The sequence below is a fragment of the Lycium barbarum genome, chromosome 8 (assembly GCF_019175385.1).
Source record: "Lycium barbarum isolate Lr01 chromosome 8, ASM1917538v2, whole genome shotgun sequence".
NCBI lineage: Eukaryota > Viridiplantae > Streptophyta > Magnoliopsida > Solanales > Solanaceae > Lycium > Lycium barbarum.
Window position 1 is genome coordinate 9,528,841 of NC_083344.1, and position 21,652 is coordinate 9,550,492.

The following is a 21,652-nucleotide window of genomic DNA, read 5'->3' on the forward strand; positions in this document are numbered from 1 at the left end:
GGAAATGGGGGTGAGATTAGGGGTGGGGGGAGATAATCAACATGAAAGGCCGTTTATGAAACTTGTTTTCTCTAATATTATAAGGGAAGTAATTTTCTGACTTTTAAGGAAATTGTTTTTCTTAGAGGAAATGTTGACCAACCAAACATAGAAAAATTTCTCCGTATTGAACACACCCTTAAAAGTTTTAACTGATATTCTCACTATCAAACTATCTTTGCAACTACTACTTCAGTACCCTTCTGTACATAAAGTCAAACTGATATTTAAACTTAGTACTCAATCAATATCAAACGGAATGGACGGAGTCTTTTATAGGAAATATTAATAGCAGCAGAGATGTATCTACCTCAAATTTTTTTGCAGAATTCGACAGAGCTCCAAGAAAGAGATCTTTAAATATGCATGTGTCTAATATTTTTTTAGAAAGAACAATATGCATATATACAATAAGCCGATACCTTTCAAAAATTATACAAGATTAACATCAATATGGACCATGAATTAAAGCCTTAAGGCTCCACAGGTTCAGACTCAAACTCAGGTGCAAGGGGGAGCTATGACAATTCACAAGGTTTTGAATATCCATTTTCTACCGGCTAGTCTCTTGTAGTTTCTTGCCCTATTCTGCTACTATTTGTTGTTTCTTGTTCTTTGACTATCGTATTACTTTGTGATTGTTACTGCTCTATCATGCTTTTATAGTATGTTGCCATTCGTTTTTCGTTATATCCTTTTTCATACTGATTTGAATTGATTGTCCTTATGCGGAGGGTCTGCCGGAAAAACCTCTCTACCTCCCAAGGTAGAGGTACGGTTTGCGTACACTCTACCCTCCCCAGACCCACTTTGTGGGGTTTCACTAGGTATGTTGTTGTTGTATTTTCTATGTATTTGCAAGAAGATTTGCTAGATGCCGACACAAATAGTTGGTCATAGTTAGACATATCTAATTTACTGTCAAATGATATTCGCACTTCTTCTCTTTCTTTCCCCCCCTCTTCTCTCCTGCTCTGTCTCATTAACTCTCTTGAACAAAAGTTGGGGACATTATGACAGAAGAGGTAATTTAAAGGCTCTTCTCTTCATAAAAGATTATCGAAATGTTATTGTAGTAGCTTGCTCTGTAGTTAGATTGTGAGACATTTTATTACAATGATGTCAAATTTGTTTGTGTGGGTTGCAGAGCAAGCTCATCACGGTCGCACCAGAAACTAATTACTGAAAGTGATGCAATTGATGACAGGTGCTATTTTTTGCTTCATTTCTCAAACCTCTTAGACTTTTTTAGTCTATTTGCTTCAAACATAAGAATATAAGCTAAAATACTTCGCAACGTAGTCTATCATCCTTTCAGCTTCCTGTACATTTTCAATATTACACCACAAATCTAAAAAGCGATATACATCTATATTTTAAATTACAGATATTCTCATTTTTACCTTTCCTTCCAGACCATCCACAACTTTGCTGGTATTGTGTTCTGCGGTTATTTGATGTCCAACCCTTTTCCAACTCAGCAACAGTTCTGTCAGAGTTCACGAGATGCCCTATTTTAGTTCAAACTAAATTAAAAAACGTGTGCCAAATCTGAGCTGTAAACTTTGTAACCATCTTTATAGAGGATACACCTGTCGCAAATTATCATTCCTCTTCTTTATAAACTGTGTTGAGTCAAACATGTCTCTTTTCCCACCAGCCATGTGAAGCATTTAACCTTGTTAGGGGTTTTGTTTCTTTATATCAATTTCCTAGACCATATATGATGTTGCTAACTACTTTGGGAGAACAACTTGTAACCTGATTTTACCGGGAAAATGCCGGAACTCAGTTCATTCCATTCGGACTTGTCTAGTTCTACTTGCAGCCCTTGACATCCTTCTATCAATTGCAAAAATTAGCTCATTTCGTTCTTTTAAATGGTATGCTTTGATTCACTTCTGCTGTTGCACGATGATTAGTTGTAAAGCTAAAAATCCTGGGAGCTCCGTGAGTTGTCTGCTCCATATCCATCCTTCTTGCCCGAATAGGATTTTCTTACCATATCCTTGTCTAATGTGAATGTGCTCTGGGAATTTGCTCCATAAGAATTGTTAGGACCCTTTGTGATCTAGAAGTTTTCCGTCCCATATTTTTCTCCGATCAGTTGCTTCCACATCAATTCTTCCTCATGTATCCTGAGGCTTCCGCTCCAAGTCCAGGTCATTTAATAAATACATGTGATGACTTAGACTTGTTATTGGCCAGTTGAGTCGAACCTTCAAATAAATTTTTCAGTTTCATTTAAACTTAAATTTGGATTTTAGTTTTCAAATATAACTGAAATACCTGTTCATTTTAAATAAGATAATCTTTTCTGACTAGCCTTTTTCAACCTCTATAAATTACACCTTCATTGAAAGTGGCTTATCGATTTGCAGTAAATGTTTTCGCTTTATCGTATCCCTTACAAATTTTTTGTATTCTCCTAAATAGTACACATCCACTATTTATTTAAGGATAACGATTTCACGCTTCAAAGCTTTCTTTCAATTTTGTCTTTCTATTATTCTGATATGCCGTATCACTTGCCAGATACCATTGACCAGAACGGTATGATAGGGATGGTGTATGTTGGAGATGTTGCAAGTGAGCGTTGGGATGAACTGAACTATTTAAATACCAACATACAAGGAGGTTATTAGATGATGACGATAAGACAAATGGTTCATGCCTTTAATCTTGTAAATATCGACATGCTTGGATCTACTGCACTTCTTTTCCAGTTTTTGGAGTTTATAACTAGTAGTTGTTTAATATGGTCGTTTGTTTAAACAAAATAAACAGTGTTTCATCTTGTTTTAAGGGATTAACAATAACATATTCTTCCAGTTAAGCTCAAGGTGTTTCCTGTGTCAGCAAGCACAATGCAGAAAACAATAGACAACTATTCATGCATGGTAAAGTGACTGGTCAGCTGTGAGAGATATTGAGGAGTCGATAAAAAGTTAAAATATAAACTAATTTAAAACTTAAATTGAAATTTCCATTCTTATTCATTTTGAGTCTTTGGGATCTAGAAATAATTTGTGATGAACGTATAGAAAAATTCTCTTTGGATTTACCAAAGGTCGTTGGAATTCATGTATTTCTCTTAGGGTGGCTTGCTTTGGAAATCCTTATTTCTGTTTTCTTTTCTTTTGATAAGAGAAAGACATATGAATGGGTAATATTTATTGACAAAAGTATTCAGTTATTAGGGAAATATTAATATACTTCTGATGTCGAATCAAGGTCAACTAAGACATCAGTGTCACACCCCAACCTTGGGGGTGTGGCCGGCACTCGGCACCCGAAGGGCCGAGCGAACCAACTGTGATATTTAAACTCTGTAGCGTGAATCATAGGCCGGCGAGGCCGTTGAATAACAATAGTAAGAAGCATATCATAACAACCTGTAAGCAGAAAAGGCTTAACAACACATATATGCATTACAAGGGCCAACAATGCCACAACCAAGAAAGACAACTAGTCAGAAGGCTGGCAAGGCCAAACAAAATACCTGTACACTGGCTGATAGTCTATAAGCCTCTAAGAGCAATAATATGCATCAATCAACTGGCCGGGACAGTGGCCCTGACGTACCCATAGCCATACTCTCTCTCTCTCTCTCTCTCTCTCTCTCTCTCTCTCTATATATATATATATATATATATATATATATATATATATATATATATATATATATATATATATATATATATATATATATATATGCATGAATCCTATTTAATGACTTTGACCAGCAACTCCGGAGAATGGAGTGTGAACATCCCTTCTGAACTTTGGTATCTTACTGAGAAAGGTACAACAATCCGTCTACCGTACCTGTGGGCATGATCACAGCGCACAAAATGCGTCAGTACAAAAGATGTACTGAGTATGTAAGGGAGTAAGCATAAACATAAGCATAAGAGATACAAATAACTTGGGAAAAGATGTAGAGACGACCTGAAACTCTGAACGAGGCCACTAGGGCGACCATAATCATGACATAAATGTAAATGTATGCCCGTAAAATCATTCCTCACTGTGGAGGCATATATCATATCATATAACAATAATAAATCTCTCTGTGGGGTGAGCTCATCATCATAACATCATCTCTGCCCCAAAATATCAGTGGCAATGCACAGCTACGTGCCTACAACACGGCTCGGTAAAGAAAGAAATACATCTAGGTGCACATATAAGTGCCTACCCGGCCAACTATAGCGCGGCTCGGTAATGAAGATAAATACGTATATATAAGTGCAATGAAAGACTGACCTCAGAAGAAATATCATGGAAAGAGTCGGGGTGACCTATCGTCGTTATCCTCCGACTATCATTATTGTCGCTACGTTTATCATTATTTGATCATTAGGCCAAAGAAGTAAAAGTACAAGAAAACATTTTGTTATGAATTATTCACGAAGCCAAAGTTAGCCAAACTCTTATGAAATATGATCGACACACCTTTTATCGGAAAGAGTGTGCTAACGAGAGGTTCGTCACCTTGGAGCAATAGACAAGAAGATAAGGATTAACTCAATTAAAGGAAGTACAATCAGCTCAACTTTGATGTGAAGATTACCATAACTAATATCATTCTTCATTCGATAAACAAGAGGGATACGAAATGTGAAAGGTACTTCAATACAAGTTATTCATGAGAAAAGGGTAAGCTTAACCATTTTGGGCATAATCGACACAAGTTGAACGAAAAGTCTTTTAATCAATAGCCAAAAGGAGATGTGGACCATAATTTGGTACAGGTCATAGATGAGTATGTGTTAGCTCAATTATCATGGAACGCGATCGATCCAAGTTAGCGGAACAACTTTTCAATGAAAGGTCATTTGAAATCTAGTTATGCCACAAAGAGAATAGAAAGCCCTACATACCTCATCGATGGAGTTATATACATTTTCCCGAGTCCTCGAACGTCTTACGAATGATTTCCTACATCATACGACCAATATGGGATCAATTCCAAGTTCATAGCTTATAGAAATACTCAATGAGCCATTTCGTCGAACAACTTGCGGATGTAAGTTCGTAGGGCCATTTGTAGTTCAATTTCTTCATTCAAGATTACCATCTTTCTTCTCCTTTACTCCTACTCTTTCTTATCAATCCATCCATACCTTCACAGCTCCAAGAAAATACATTTAAACCACATAAATCAGCTCAACCAATCAATTTCATCCATACTAGTTCATATGGTTCATATGCATGGGATTTCCTCCAAATTTCTTAGATTAAATACTTTGAGAATCATAAGGAGATGATTAAGAGGATAAAACATACCTTAGATTCCCAGAATAAATCCAAAACAGAGATTTCTTCAAGTTGAAGATTTCTTTTGAAAAGCGAAACAACGAAGAAACGACGATTCTACGATTATCACGTGATTCCTTACGTTAAAGTTACTTGATTAGCCTTTGAATTTGCTTATGATTGATGGAGAAATGTTTGAGAGAGTATAGGGAGTGTTTAGGGTTTGTTCTTTGAAGAGAAATGAGGTTCCAATCTAATTTGGGGTGTTTTTATATAAGTAAAGTTATGTTGCCACCGACCTTGGGCTTTTCTGTCCCGTGACAGTTTATATCCGTGGACGGAAATGCGAATATCTCTCTACTCCGATGTCGTATTGATGAACGGTAAAATCCGCTGGAAACTAGACTCATAGACCTTCGATTTGATAAGTGGATCAACCCGTAACTTCAAGTATATTGAGAGAAAAGGTCCGAGACATCTGACCCAAATTTCAGTGAAATTTACAAACTTAACTTGCGACGCCTTTTGTCGACTTTCGTATTACAACTCGTTTGACTTCCAAACTTAACAAGAGACCATTATACAATTCAAATACTTCATATCATTACTTTCTTAGCATACGGAGCACTCCTAATCTCACCAAAAAGTACAAGTTATCGTATTCCCAACTTGCCGACTTTTGACGAAACTTATGTTTTTTTGATTCATTCACCCTCCAAATCTTCCACCACTTACTAATATTATTTATAGACTCTTGTAACCATTTTTATTAATAAAATCAATCCCTTTTATCCTCAACATAATTCAGTGGTGGACCCAGGATTTTGAGTTCGGGGGTGCTTGATAATAATAGAGAAGTAAAATTATCACTTCATGGGTGCTCTATTAACTATTTATATATGTTTCCTTTATATTTTCTATACAGCTATACACTCCGTGACTGAGTTCAATGGGTGCTGAGCACCCAAAATTTGCTAGTGGGTCCGCCCCTGACATAATTTCTTTTGAACTTACGTCGACTAACTCATGCATGATGCGACTTTAACGTGCAAAAATCCGAGGTGTAACAATCAGTCATTTCAAATTTCGGATATCTTAAAACTATGATGAATCAAAATTATTTATTATTGGTTTCATGTATTGGCGGCAAAGTTAACTCTCCCCCCCCCCAGTAATTAGCTCGAATTTAAACGAATTAGGTTATGACTCACTTGTTGAATCCAAAATGATACATTAAACTATTTGGTCAAAAGATTTGATCAAATAGGTCAAAATAGTGTACTCGTGAAACAAAATGCAACTCAACTCAAATAAACATAATTAATTTGGAGATTGAAAATTATGTAAATGTTTGAAGAATGTAAGTTAAAAATTTAAGAAAAATATTTTAGTCACCATTTTTCTTAAAGCAAAAAGGAAAAAAGGATCGAAGTTTGGATTATGTATTGTGGGTTGAGTTATGGCTCGTTATTAGGATCAAATATGCCATCGAACTATTGAAAATGGTTCATTTATGCCATTCGTCAATAGTTTAGTTCATTTATGTCATCTCCTTTACCAAATGGCTCATCCATGCCATTTTTCATTAATGCTGGTTTTAAAATACCAGATATTACACGTGGCCTCCAACTAGATTATGGTTGAGGGTGGGTCGGGTGTATGGGTCGGATTTTTTATTAATTTGGGATTTAAAATTGGGTTGGTTTATAAACGACGTGGACCTCTAATTGTACTCTTATCAATTATACAAAGTAAAAATTAACAATAAAAAATGAAGGAATAATAATTTACTTACAGTGAATGAATAAGAAGATCAACTCTTAATTTCAAACTAAGAACGGATAAATTTTTCAAGCTTTATGTTTGCAAGTTTCTTCGTGCTTTGTATATGCTGAGTAGCTCATCTTAAATAATTATAAAAATCCATATTCACGTATGTAAGGACCCCACCGCCTGGGTCGCCCAGGACCGGTGAGTAGACCCCTTGTCGGCCCCCTCCATGACATGCATGTTTGACATACTCAGGTATTGTATGGACAGGAAATCACACCAGTTCGCTGCGCCCTGCAGAGCTTCGAACCCGTGACCTCAAGCCTTTTGTTCTCCCAAAGGAGACGACTCTCACCAATTGAGCTGCAACTCAATTGGTAAGAGGCGCTCCTTCGGGGGACAAAGAGCTTGAGGTCACGGGTTCGAAGTGCTGCAGCACGCAGCGAACTGGTGTGATTTCCTGTCCATACAATACCTGAGTATGTCAAGCATGCATGTCATGGAGGGGGCCCGCAAGGGGTCTACTCACCGGTCCTGGGCGACCCAGGCGGTGGGGTCCTTACAAAAAAGGCGACTTTTTGTCGAGGATCCGAAGGTGTTACCCATACATGCAACGGGTTGCCCTCTCATACATACATGACATGCATACATACATGACCCACAGAAGGTGTTACCCATACATGCAACTGTGAGGACTACTGAGTAATTGTGGCAGTGAAATCACAGACAATTCGAGATAGCACGCTGCAGCGCCTCGAACCCGTGACCTCAAGCCTTTTGTCCCCCGAAGGAGCGCCTCTTACCAATTGAGCTGCAGCTCAACTGGTAAGAGGCGCTCCTTCGAGGGACAAAGAGCTTGAGGTCACGGGTTCGAAGTGCTGCAGCACGCAGCGAACTGGTGTGATTTCGTGCCTACAATAATGCAGTGTACATGAGCAAGTCATGGAGGGCAACCGGCAGCATGCATGGGTTACACCTGCGGATCCTCAAACACAAGTCGCCTTTTTTGTGAGGACCCACACCCCTTGCGATGTGATGACCCCTAGGCCCTTGCGCCCCATGAACATACATGCATACATGACATGACATGACATACTCAGGTATTGTATGGGCAGGTGCCAACAGACAATTCGATATACGCTGCAGCGGCTGGTATCGAACCCGTGACCTCCCCCCTTTTGTTCTCCCAAAGGAGACGACTCTCACCAGTTGAGCTGCAGCTCAATTGGTAAGAGGCGCTCCTTCGGGGGACAAAGAGCTTGAGGTCACGGGTTCGAAGCGCTACAGCGCGTAGCGAACTGGTGTGATTTCCTGCCTACAATTACCAAGTAGTCCATGCGCAAGGCATGTCATGTTATGAGAGGGCAACCCGTTGCATGTATGGGTAACACCTTCGGATTCTCGACAAAAAGTCGCCTTTTTTGTAAGGACCCCACCGCCTGGGTCGCCCAGGACCGGTGAGTAGACCCCTTGCGGGCCCCCTCCATGACATGCATGCTTGACATACTCAGGTATTGTATGGACAGGAAATCACACCAGTTCGCTGCGCCCTGCAGAGCTTCGAACCCGTGACCTCAAGCCTTTTGTTCTCCCAAAGGAGACGACTCTCACCAATTGAGCTGCAGCTCAATTGGTAAGAGACGTCCTCTTCGGGGGAACAAAGGTGCTTGGGGATGCGGGTTCGAGCCTCCCTTGGGGTCTGCATGACCTGGTTAAACAAGGGTATAAATGGTCGAATACTGAGCGACTGAGTACGGACAATACCTGGAGTGGGTCCCCTGAGGGTGGTCGTCACAAAAGGCGTCTTTTTGGCGACGGTGCCCCCACAGGGTACTACCTCCCTACTCAGATATTGTCTCTACCAAGTCTCTCAGTGATCGTACATATTCCAGTGTTTAACCAGCGCTGCAGCGCCCACTGGGTATCGATCCCGCGTCCCCTGGCTCCTTTATACTACCCCGAAGGGAGTCGCCTTTACCAGTTGAGCTGCAGCTCAATTGGTGAGAGTCGTCTCCTTTGGGAGAACAAAAGGCTTGAGGTCACGGGTTCGAAGCTCTGCAGGGCGCAGCGAACTGGTGTGATTTCCTGTCCATACAATACCTGAGTATATCAAGCATGCATGTCATGGAGGGGGCTCGCAAGGGGTCTACTCACCGGTCCTGGGCGACCCAGGCGGTGGGGTCCTTACAAAATGCAGCTCAATTGGTAAGAGGCGCTCCTTCGGGGGACAAAGAGCTTGAGGTCACGGGTTCGAAGTGCTGCAGCACGCAGCGAACTGGTGTGATTTCCTGCCTACAATAATGCAGTGTACATGAGCAAGTCATGGAGGGCAACCCGCAGCATGCATGGGTTACACCTGCGGATCCTCAAGCACAAGTCGCTTTTTTTGTAAGGACCCCAGCGCCTGGGTCGCCCAGGACCGGTGAGTAGACCCCTTGCGGGCCCCCTCCATGACATGCATGCATGTCATTAGGGCTGGGCGTTCGGTATTCGGTTCGGTATTTTTAAAGTTCGGGTTCGGTAATTCGGTATTCGGTAATTGAAAGTATATACCAAATACCGAACTTTCAAACTTCGGTTCGGTAATTCGGGAATCGGTAAATTAAATTTCGGTTCGGTACGGTATTTGGTAATATTATTTTTTTGCTCATAAATACTCAAGATTTTCCTCTCTTATATAAGTATGCATATCGATTATAGGATGAAAGGAAGCTGGTTTCACTAAAATGCACAATTACGTACCTTGAATAAAGCTAAGTGCAGCTTGTGAAACCAGAACGGCGACTCTTAGTTTTTCCTACATTATGAAAATGTAAATTAAACCCATTTTCAACCCGTTTAATTTCCCAAAAACGAAATCAAACTGAAAACTCGAGTTCTCTCTCAATACTGGAAGCTTCACAAAAATCCAAGGAATTAACAAGAAAACCAAGCAACTAGGAGCAACATAATACAAAGAAGTAATTGGATTTAAGCTAATACCCTTCGAAGTCAACAAGATCTGGATCATAACAAGCCTAGTAGCCTCAAACAAAACAGCAAGTAACTGAAGTAAAACACCCCAAGAATCATACTTTGCTTCACCAGACGCAGCAATAACAACACCAACTGAAATAGCAAGCATATTCCCCATAGTTGAGTTCTTGAAACTATCCCTTTTAAACAAGATCCCAATAGTATAAACAACAACATGCATAACTCATAAGGGCTTTCAACATTTGAATAAAGGAAACAAAAAGATAGATATAAGCAGAGTTTGAAAGCCAAAGGGAAACAGAATAAAGAGCACCAATAGGGAGTATACAAGTGAGGTGGACGTTACGAGATAAAGAAACAGGCTCAACAACTTTGAAGACACGAACAAGAAGGAAACCTAAAGATGAACAAAAGGTCATGTGGATCATTGTAAGAGAGATTTGGGCTGGACTACTGCACTTCAAATGTTTTTACAATGGGCCTTTATTTCGGATTTGGGCTGAACTACTCACTACTGGACTTAATTTCGGTATTCGGTATTTACCGAATTATCGAACGGTATAATTGTAAATACCGAATACCGATCCCGAAATACTAAATTTTATAGTTCAGTACCGAATACCGAACCGAATTCTCGAATTCCCGAATACCGAAATACCGAAATAGTCGGTTCGGTAATTCGATTTTCGGTATTTTATGCCCAGCCCTACATGTCATGGAGGGGGCCCGCAAGGGGTCTACTCACCGATCCTGGGCGACCCAGGCGGTGGGGTCCTTACAACGTACTCCAAATAGTCTTCACAAAAAGCCATTGTGTATTGGTCAAAATAATATTGTGGCGGTGTTAATCTACCAAAATTCAATAGAAAAATTCTTAGGTATATTTAAAATCTAATTATTAGGTTCAACCTTAATATGTATCTTGATATTGAAAAATATGTTATCAACCATAATTAACGAAAAACATACAAATCATTTTTTATGTACGGAAAATATAAAGTGAGACAACAATTTTTGTGAACCATTTTTTCGAACTCCATCCAACCATATAACTAATTAAAAGATGTACTTTCATCATATTTAAGCTCTGCGTATTCCGGAAAAATGTACAGCATACATAATCTAAACTTTAGAAAGTCGAGAGACTTCTAAAAAATTAAATTCACTGAAAAATAAAGTTAAATCACATAAAACTAAAATATTTTCAGCATTACAAAATAAAGGAGTAAAAAGAAAACAAAACCAAATCATGTTAGAAAATTATCTTCTGTTAGCAAATAGAAAAACGTAATTGAAGAGCACCAAACTAAATAAAAAAAAAAATCACATATATATCAAATATGAAGTTTATTATGTAAACTTGTCGACTTGGAATTTATTCAGTGCGACTTTACACTTATGAAAAGATCTATTTTAACAAAATTATCCCCAAAAAAAAAAAAACAGTTAAATAGAATGAGTACGTTGAATAGGGGAGAGAGCAAAAACATTGTACTAAGTATAAGATGAATTATTGATACCTTAACCAAGATAAATTATTAAGAAAATAATTCATGAAAATCCACTATTATAAAGATTTCAATAAGATGAAAAAGGACAAATATTAGCTTTAAAATTACAGTTCGATAGAAAGTATTTACATGTGATTTGTAATATTGTACTTTTTTGATTGCAGACTTTTGCTAATAGTCATCTATTTATGTTGCAATGCACTAATCGGCATAATTTACTAATCTCGTTATACGAAGCAATATTTAGCAAATAGCATTTGTGGCATGATTGATCAACCAGATCTCTAAAAAAAAAAATTAAAAAAATCAGAGCATTAATTAGTGGCATATCTATCAGCCATACAACTTTAACCTAATGTAAATTATTTAAAATAAAATCTATCGAGCAAAATCTAAAAAGCAAAAGTTCTATTGTAGGAATCCTTTTAGAAAAAGATGGGATTTTCTAATCCTAATGGAATTGTATCTCTTTTTTCGTAATTACAAATAGGACAAGCACCAAAATCCACAAATAGAGATTGCCACCAATATATCCAGTGATAGTATTTAACTACAATTCTATTTCTTAAAAAAATGGTAACAATTAATACAAGAATACATATGAATTATATGGAGTTGATAGTGAAGAGAATTGAATGAAATCAATTAGATCATATGAGTTTTTAGACCTAAGTCCTAAATATTAAGGAAACAATTAAATGACTGTTCTTAAGTATTAGGAAATTTATTAAATTACTATTTCTATATATTAGAAAGTTATTCATATGAGGTAAAATCTTAGTTGATTTAAAGTCCTAAAAATTAGGATTTTTTACATAATTTAGATTATGAAAGATTTAGTAATTCAAAAATTTAATTGATTTAAAAGTACAACCATATTAGAAAAATAATTAAATTATATAAAGGTAAAAAAAAGGCGAACGAAACCAACCCGTGTCTCAATAATCCTTTTATTTCCTTCTTTTGAGTTTCTATTTAGTTTGATCTAAAACAATTTACACAACAAATAATTGGTTATTAATAAATATCACATATCTGATTAATGTTGCAACGAACATAAGAAAAAATTTAAGCAACAAAGATTTTAAATCAATATTAAAACTTGGATAATAAAGAAAAATATAACTGACGTTGTGAACTTATGAAAATTTTCCAAATTCAAAATACTTGCTTCACAAAAATATTGAGAAAGAATGATTGAACAGTCATGTTATTAACCAAACAAAAATGAACATTGCGTTTCTGATGTAAAATAGATGATGGACTAAGTAATTAATGATATTGGGATTTCAAACAATTTTTTGACTGCTTCAAAGGCGCCGAACATATTATAAACTAATAGAAAAGAGAAAAACAACAAACCTTGGACGATGATGTCCTCCTTGAGAGGAAAAAACTTCTCTTCTTCAATGTCAATAATCTTGAGGATGAAGATTTTCATCTCATTCTAATTGTAAAATTAAGAAGAGAAGATTTTAGATGTGCGAGAATTAAACTAAAATAATATCACAAAAAGCTGAAACAAATAATTATAAAAAGCTGAGAATTGTTGATCAAGGCTCAATAGTCATGTTTTACATATTGTTTGACTAAACATGTAGTCATGGAGAGTAGAAGGAATTGGTCAAATGTCTCTTCGGTGACATGTGGAGAAAAAGATTTGATCAAATAGGTCAAAATAGATTTTTTTCAAGAAGTTGGCAGTACATTAATTGTATTACCATGTATAAAAGTAGTACTATACAATAAGTCTCTCCATATTTGGGTATTCTTTTAATTTTTCCAATTCTCTACTAATAATTGGTTATGAATATTAGTAGAAAGACAATACAATTAATTCTCTATACAGATTAATTGATAACTTCAAAAATGGGGGAAGCAATCTTCTATAAAAGGATAAAATATACTGAACGTCTAGGAAATCTTTTTGACGCAGTTTTTCTTTTGCTAAAAATAAGGCAGGTTTGTATTAGGAACCAACTCTATTATTACAGTATTTTCTTTTGCTAGAAATAAGGAAGGTTTATATTGGAGTATTTATTTTGAAAGGAATTATTATTATGAGTTATGAGTGTTTAGTAATAATATATGTAAGAAATTAGTAAATGATTATTCTGTCTATTGCAAAGTCTTTAACAAAGGATAAAAAGTTCAAACAATATTTATAAGACTCTTCGTATTTTTAATATAACATAGATATAGATTATCACGATTAAGCAAACTAATCAAAAATCCAGAAAAGCAAATAAGCAGTGGGAAAGCCAAAAATAAAAAATAAGAATCTGCCAAAATTAGAGAAACAAAGCAGCGTGACTTAACAGGCAAGCAAAATAACTTTGATTTTCCCAACGCAACCAGCAGCAATTTTGTCCCTTAAGAGTTTGCCCTAGTAATTGAGAGTTTGCATTTTCTGTTAATTGAGAGAACTTCTATTTATTTTTGCAGTTATTGTCTTTCCAGAAAACTAACATGTATATCATGCCAGTGAGACATTTGATTGAATTTTTATTTGAGGAAGTTTTTTCAAAAGCTATAAACAAGATTCAAGGCCATAGTCATGATTCTCCTGCTCCTGTTGTATGAATAGCTTTCGAATAAAATTAAACTGCAGGTCTTCCAGACGCAAAAGGGTTTATATTCTATCGTTTTGTCTTAGTACTTCCAATGATATTGTGGAACAGGAACATCAAACTATTCATGTTTCTGACTAACCTTCCAAAAGACAAAAAAAATATTATGTTCATGAACTCTTATAATGCGGCAGGCACATATGTCCTCCAGTTACATGACGTATTGTGAAGTTCCAGTGGTTCAGAAAAAATTGTTGTACAATATGATGAGTTGGAATAATGTTTTATCACTTTACAAGTGTGTGTAATAATGTGTGACTTTGTGCTGCCAACTGGTACTCTAACAATGATAGATACTCTAACAGTAGTTATAGAATACTTTGACAGTGTAATCTGGGAATTCTTATTCAGTGTAATGGCTTTTATGGGATATGGAGCCAAAAATTATACTCTGAAATTTTCCACAACTCATGGTTGTGGGGTATAAAATGCTTTCTTTTGTGTATAGGAATTCAAGAAATGGCTTCTCGCTGTTGAAATTGAACTCCTTAATTACGTGATTACACTCTGGAACTGTTTTATTTGGTTTCTATTTACCCAAGGATTATAGCTAGGTTTGATTCTTGAAGAATGAAATGGGACTAATAGAGCGGAATAGGTGCAAAGGATTCATATAGTCGATGCCAACTAATTGGGGATTGACATGTAGTAATTCTTGTTGTACTATTTGATTGTTGAAACAAAATTATGAGAACAGAGTGCGATCCTTTGGCCTTTTTGTTTTCTCATGGCTTCTAAAAAGGAGGAGAGAAAAAAAAAAGAAGAAAATTTCGACAAACTAAGAACTTAAAAGATGGAAGAACTTCCTGCTACATGTCTGAAGGGTGGTGGCCGGGCTTAATAGATTTCTTCTGTGATCAATCAACACATTGACCAGTTATCAACTTGTTTTCTTCTTCCGTGCTCCGTTGCTTCCCTGGTAAATGCATCTATTAGTAAATTCAATATCTCTTAGTGAGAATGAGGTATCAACCACTTCTGCATGTGTAGCTTCGTCATAGCTATAAACAACAACAACATACCAATTAAAATCCCACAAAGTGGGGTCTGGGGAGGGCAGAATGTACACATATAGCGAATGGAGGTAGAGTATTGATATAGGGATTGATGAGCTCAACCTCAACCAGTTTGGGATTGATGCGTAGTTGTTGTTGTTGTTTATGAAATATTCAATCCTGTGGACACTATTACTTCTCTCTTTAGTTTTTCAATGTGATCACGTTCTATCAAAAAATTAACTTCATCTCTAGATTCATCTGAGTACTAGGCTTAAAAGTTTTGCAAGATGAACGTTAGGAACTTCATGACAGATGAGGTGAATTTAAAGGCTCTTCTCATATAAAAGCAATGTGCAGTATCAAAATATGCTTCCTATCATAAGCTATCCTAGTAGCTAGATCTGTAGTTAGACTGCAGGACATTTTATTACATGATGTCAAATTTGTTCATTAGGGTCCTCCAGAAAATAAAGTTCTGAAAGCGATTTAACTGATGACAGGTGCTTTTTTCTGCTTCACTTCTCAAGCCTCTAGCCATTTTTTAGTATACTTGCTTCAAACAAAAGATCATAAGTTTAAATATTTTGCTACATTTTAACATTAATTTAAATGTCGAATCCACCAAGTGTCCTTATATAAGTAATGGACATAGTCTTTTGATAAGTAATAAAGAATTTTATTATTTGTTGCACCCAAGGGTTGCTTAGGATGTCCAGTTACAAAAAATAAAATTCACTTCAATTGCTGCACGTGAAATGAACTTGGAAAATCTCCTCAAATCGTCTGTTCCCTATCCACCTATCTCTCAGTTTAATGTGAATGTGCTCTGAGAATTGCCCCATAAGTTTCTGATCCAGAACTTTTCCATCCCATATTTTTCTGCGATCAGTTGCTTCCACATGTCTTCTTACTACTATTTCGCCTTCCTTCTTCTCTGTTGGCACAATCTTCCATTTGACTAGGTTGAAGGCTTTCTTCACTGATCTCTGTTACCTTGCCACTAGAAATCTTTCCTTAATTCATCCATTCTCTTTCCTTGGCATTGGAAATAGAGATATAATATAGATAAGGCCGAGCGTCCAACACACTATTGGTTAGGACTGGTCTTCCCCGAAGTATAAATATTGCTTCCAATTTGAGAGCATCTTCTCACACTTTTCCAGATTGGCACCTGGTGGCATTCCCAAGTCTTTGGTTGGTAATTGTTCCACATTGCATCCAGGAGTTCTACCAACTTTGTGTTATTTACCGGGAAAATGTCACTCTTTATAATTTACTTGTAAACCTGATACAACTTCAAACAACAATTAGATTGTCTTCAGGTACAATACTTGCTCTTCATTTGCTTCACACATTATAAGTGTATCATCTACATATAAGAGATGTGATATCATCATATCCTGGCCTCTTGTATCTACTTGAAAGCATTTTATCCAGCCAAGCTGTGTTGCCTTGCTAGTTATTCTATCGAGGTCCTCCATAACTAAAATAAAAAGTAAAAAAGAAAGAGGGTCAACTTTCCTTAAACGCCTATTGGCAGAGGAAAAAACCTACAGGTGTACCATTTATCAAAATTGAGAATTTTACAGTGGTTGTAAAACTTTATCCAATTTCTCCATTCGTTTCCAAAAGTCATATCTACCATCGAATTCATCAAAATCCCCAATTTACATGGTCGTACACCTTCTATATGTCAAGCTTTATCAATAGCCAAGTGTTCTTTTGTCCTTTTTTTTTTTAAAAAAAAAAATCCTAAGCCTCATTTGCTATTAACGGCTTAATGCGGCTTCCATTATTTGTCTATCTTTAGTGAATGCCAACTAATTTCTGTCCACTTTGCTGATAATGTTTGCCATAAATTTGTCTAATTTTATATATACTCAAACTAATGGATTTGAAATGTTTCAATTCTTAGCTCCATTTTTCTTGGGAGTTAAGGCAGTTTATGTTGCATGTATATTATTCCTTACGAAATGATCATTCTGGAGAAAATACTCTACAACTTTCAACACGTCATCCTTAATGACTTTCAACATTTTTTAATTAAAAGACATGGTGAAGCCATCTGGACTTGGTGATTTTTCCCCAGCATATTCGCTAATAACTTTCAATTACTTCTGCCTCTTCGAAAGATCTTTCAATCCATTAAGTCTTTTCATCGATTAGGCATGGTACCCAGGCCATTCATAAAAATGGTTTGCAAGTAAAGTTTGGTCTTAAACAATGTGGATAAACAGTACCAGTTTCTCAAAAAAAAAAAAAAAAAAAAAAAAAAAAAAACCTGGATAGACATTTTCAATGAATATCTAAAGTGAGAAACTATTTTGTCACTTCTAATGCGTCACATGAAAATTGAAAATTTTAAAATTTTAAAGTTGTGATGGGTAAAAGATATTTACTATTAGTCTCAAGTAAGTAACAAAATCAACTTAATTTGAACGGTCAATCTTCGAAGTTTAAATGGGTTAGGCTATGATATATTTAATGACTACCCTTAACATATCATAAGTTTGCATGGATTGCCGTTCAAACACACTGGTCTTTAACTTTTGTCCCTCATCTTCGTGGTCTTGAATTTTTGTCCTTGCTACTTATTTAATGAAAATATCTAGACTTGCTTCGCTCAACATAAGTTCTATCACTTTTTTGTCTTCAGAATCAGAACTTTTGCCTCGCTCGGCACAAGTTCTATAGGAATTAAGTTATCCGGCATAAGTTATGTAGTATTCTTCATATGATGTTGAGTGTTGAAAGTTTTTCTCTTCCGGTATAACTTGTGTGGATGTAATGATACATGTACTGAAGCTAAATGTAAACTATGCCGAGCAAAATCTAAAATTATGCCCTTTCCAGATTATGTGGAGCGTTGGAACTTTTGTCGTATCCGGAATAACTTGCGGGATGTTATGATACATATGCCGAAATTAAACATAAACTATGCCGAACTAAATTTAAATTATGTTTCGTGAAAAGTGTTGAAGTGCAAAAATGAAAGACCACCCCGAAATAGGGGCATTTGTGCAAATGACCCTAAAAATATTGAATTCGAAATGATCCATCAAGCTATTCGGTCAAAACCAATCAAAATAGTATGACCAGATGAGTCAAATTGCAATCCAAATAAATTAGAAATTATGTAACTTTGAAGAACTTAAGCTAATACAATAGCTATGTTTCAATCCCAGTTAAATTGAATTTGAGTGTATTTTTCGTTTAAATTCATCTCATGTCAAATTGAGCGGGACTTGGGTGGCGGCGGGGCCTGCAAATAATAGGCTACGTTTATTTTGGATTTATTTATTCATTTTTTGTAACATGTTTTAGTTTTATTTAGAACTTAAATTTATGTTTAACTTTTTTTAGACTGTAACATAATGTATATATATGTCACGACTCAACCCGCCATGACTGGCACCCACACTAACTCTTAGTGGGCGAACGAATAAGTCTAACCACCTACTCATTCAAATCCATTTTAACTAACCAATTCATAACAAGTTAAACACAAGATAAATCAAAATAGTCAAGCCATAAAATAATAACGTAAATGCGGAAGTCCTAAGTATTACAATTCAAAATCCGAAAGTCACCGTGCAAGGACTCTAATCCAAACATGTCTAAGGAGCTCGTACCATCTAAAACAAATAAACATCAATGCCCGGAAAGGAAACAAACATTAGACAAGGAAGATCTTCAAGCGGTCGGGCATGGATAAAAGCTTACCCTCAATCTGTCAACAAATGGCCTCAACGCTAAACGTGAGGTCGGGTAGCAGTCTCTGGATCACAATCTGCACTCAAAAGAATGCAGCAAAGTAGTATCAGTACAAACACTATGTACCGGTAGATATCATAGGCCGACTAAGATTAGTATCATGCATGAACTATAAAATCAATAAAATAGACAAACCAGTCAACAACACATAATCAAATAGCCGAACAACAAGTCAACCAATGATATTAACAATCAAGTCACCCAATGATATCAAAAATCAAGTCAACGAAAGCAAACAACGGAAATAAGTCTCCGTTAACATTCTCACTACTCAGTCACTGATCACTTGTGTACATACATGCTAATTGGTGTCATTGCCCAATAGTCATGACCTACAGGGGACCCATGGTGTCCATGTACCACTCGTTCCGGAACGAACCTCGAACCACGAGCTCACAACTAGGCCACATCCTCACCCTCGGTCAAATGTGCCTGTTCATACATATAGGTCACATCCCCACCCCCGATCAAATGTGCCTTTTCATATCTATACATATTTATTGTCTCATCGCCTTCAATAATCGATTTATCAATTTGTACCTCAATTTCACTAAGAAGATCATATTAACTTCTCACCACAAATATCATCAACCTGTAGGTCACAACATATCGAATGGTTGCACTAAGTCCACATAATCACTCAATCAATAGCATATAGGAATTTAAACACACACATTATGCCTAAAGACTAGACATGTTTTCTTCTATCAATTTTACAACACATACAATCAACTAATCAAAGCCTAACTCAAGTAGACTGTAACCTACCTCAACTGTAGAGCTGGAACAATGCAAATTACTCCGCTATAGCCTTTCCCTTTCGTAATGCCTCGGAATGCTCAAAGTCTAGCAATTAAGATGCTAAATAATTCACAATCACTATAGTCAACAATATTAATACAATGAACACCCTTCCACCTTAACCCTTTTCTAATGGGTGAATGATTACTAGGCGTAAATCATCCTAACATTGGCCTTAGTAGCCATAAACTATCAATTCATAAGGTTATTAAATCAAGTTATCTCTTACAAGCAGCTTCTATTGTCAAGCTACCATTTTTATGAAACCCTAAGTCTCAATTCACTTAATTCATGCCTCTAATTGTTCAATTCTTGATTAAAAGGTGATAACCCAAGCCTTTAGATAATAATCACACTACAACATTCATAACCCACCAAGTATTGAAAGTCTATTAAGTTCTAGGGTTACTATTCCTAATTCACCATTGTAGACCCATTAAGAAGATAATACTCTTAAAGATGAAAGCGTAATGAAGGAAGGAATGGTTGAGACTTACCTCTCAAGAATATTCTTGCCTTAGCTTTAGAATTTCGCCCTAGGTGCTTCTTGGGAACTGTTTTGGAGTTTTATGAATAAAGAATTCGGAACTAAGTGTTTAAAAATTGGGATTCTGTCCTCATCGATCGCTGCGGCGGTCAAACCGTCGTTGCAGCAGTCAAACCGTCACTGCAGCGGTCCCGCTATAGCGGGCAAGTGCCCGCTGTAGCAGACCTTATTAAAACCTTCTGTCCGCTGTGGCGAGCCTGGTCCGTCTATTGCGCAAGCGCTACAGCGATCCAGTGCCCGCCATAGCGGACACCCCGTTTCCCAAGTGACCGCGGCGGCGAGAGGCTCGCCGCTACAGCGGCCCCGCCGCAGTGGTACTTCTTCCGCTGCAGCGGTACCACTGAGCCAGTAAGCTCGCTAATTTCAACAGTTTTTCACTCTACCACCCAACACTTCATCCGAGGCCTCACAAACACAAACAAAACATGCACATTAATGTAAAAACATCATACAGACTCACCCGTGGCCTCGGAATCCCCAATGGAGGTCTAATTTCCTACGTCACCCCCAATGGACTCAACATAACCAAACAATAATCACAAATAAGCCAATTTTTCAGTTCTTAGACTTCTACATTTGAGTTCTATTAGCTCGTTCTACCCTTGGAAGAGTTCTATTTGGTAGGCTGATCCTAGATTTTCTATAACGACCGGGAGGGTCGTTACAGTTTCTCTATATTAGAAATGAGGGTTTCAACGTGTGTGCATAAGTTATTAAATTGCTAACTGCGGGCATTATATGTATAACCTCTTCAATTGATCTGCCACTTCATTACTATCTGTTTATCTGCCCTAAAATTTTGGATATCTTCAACTCCGCCCTTTCCTCTAACTTGATTTTCCTCTCAGTTGGGTCTTACAATACTTAATTTCCACTCAATTTTGATCCTCTATCTGTAGCCCAACACCAGTTCAATAGAACCCTGAAAAAACACCCAAAAAACATAACCCAAAACTGAAAATTATATGTCATAATCCATTGATAAATAAACATACCTGCTAAACACTACCACACGCCGAGGAGAGATGCAGAACTTGTAATTTATGCTTGCTTGTTGAGACATATACTAAAAACTGTTACTAAAAAGGATATAGCTTCGAAATAGAAGAACACATTTATTTTGGTAGTATTACTGATGCCCTGGACAATTCACATCTGCAGTATATTAAGTCAAATATCTAGTTTGGACCACACTCTATTCCGCTGAATTGCACCTTTAGTACTTTCTGTTTTTGGATAAAAAATTACAGCTTCGGTTCTATAACAGGACCAGCTAATTAGAACTTACTGATCAATTCCAAAATCAATGACTTGCGTGAGACACTTTAAATTACCATGAAGCAT

At 36.8% G+C, this 21,652-nt stretch overlaps 1 long non-coding RNA gene and 2 pseudogenes across 1 annotated transcript; 2 read left to right on the forward strand and 1 right to left on the reverse strand.

Annotated features, from left to right (window-relative positions):
* LOC132605896 (uncharacterized) lies at window positions 1-2,881 on the forward strand. The gene is made up of 2 exons (XR_009569494.1): window positions 1-1,246; window positions 2,575-2,881. It is a non-coding gene; the product is annotated as an uncharacterized LOC132605896 (long non-coding RNA).
* Window positions 2,882-9,868: 6,987 nt separating this feature from the next.
* LOC132607666 (probable sugar phosphate/phosphate translocator At4g32390) lies at window positions 9,869-10,859 on the reverse strand (annotated as a pseudogene).
* Window positions 10,860-13,427: 2,568 nt separating this feature from the next.
* LOC132607667 (protein Ycf2 A-like) overlaps window positions 13,428-21,652 on the forward strand; it is a 40,786-nt pseudogene continuing 32,561 nt past the window's right edge.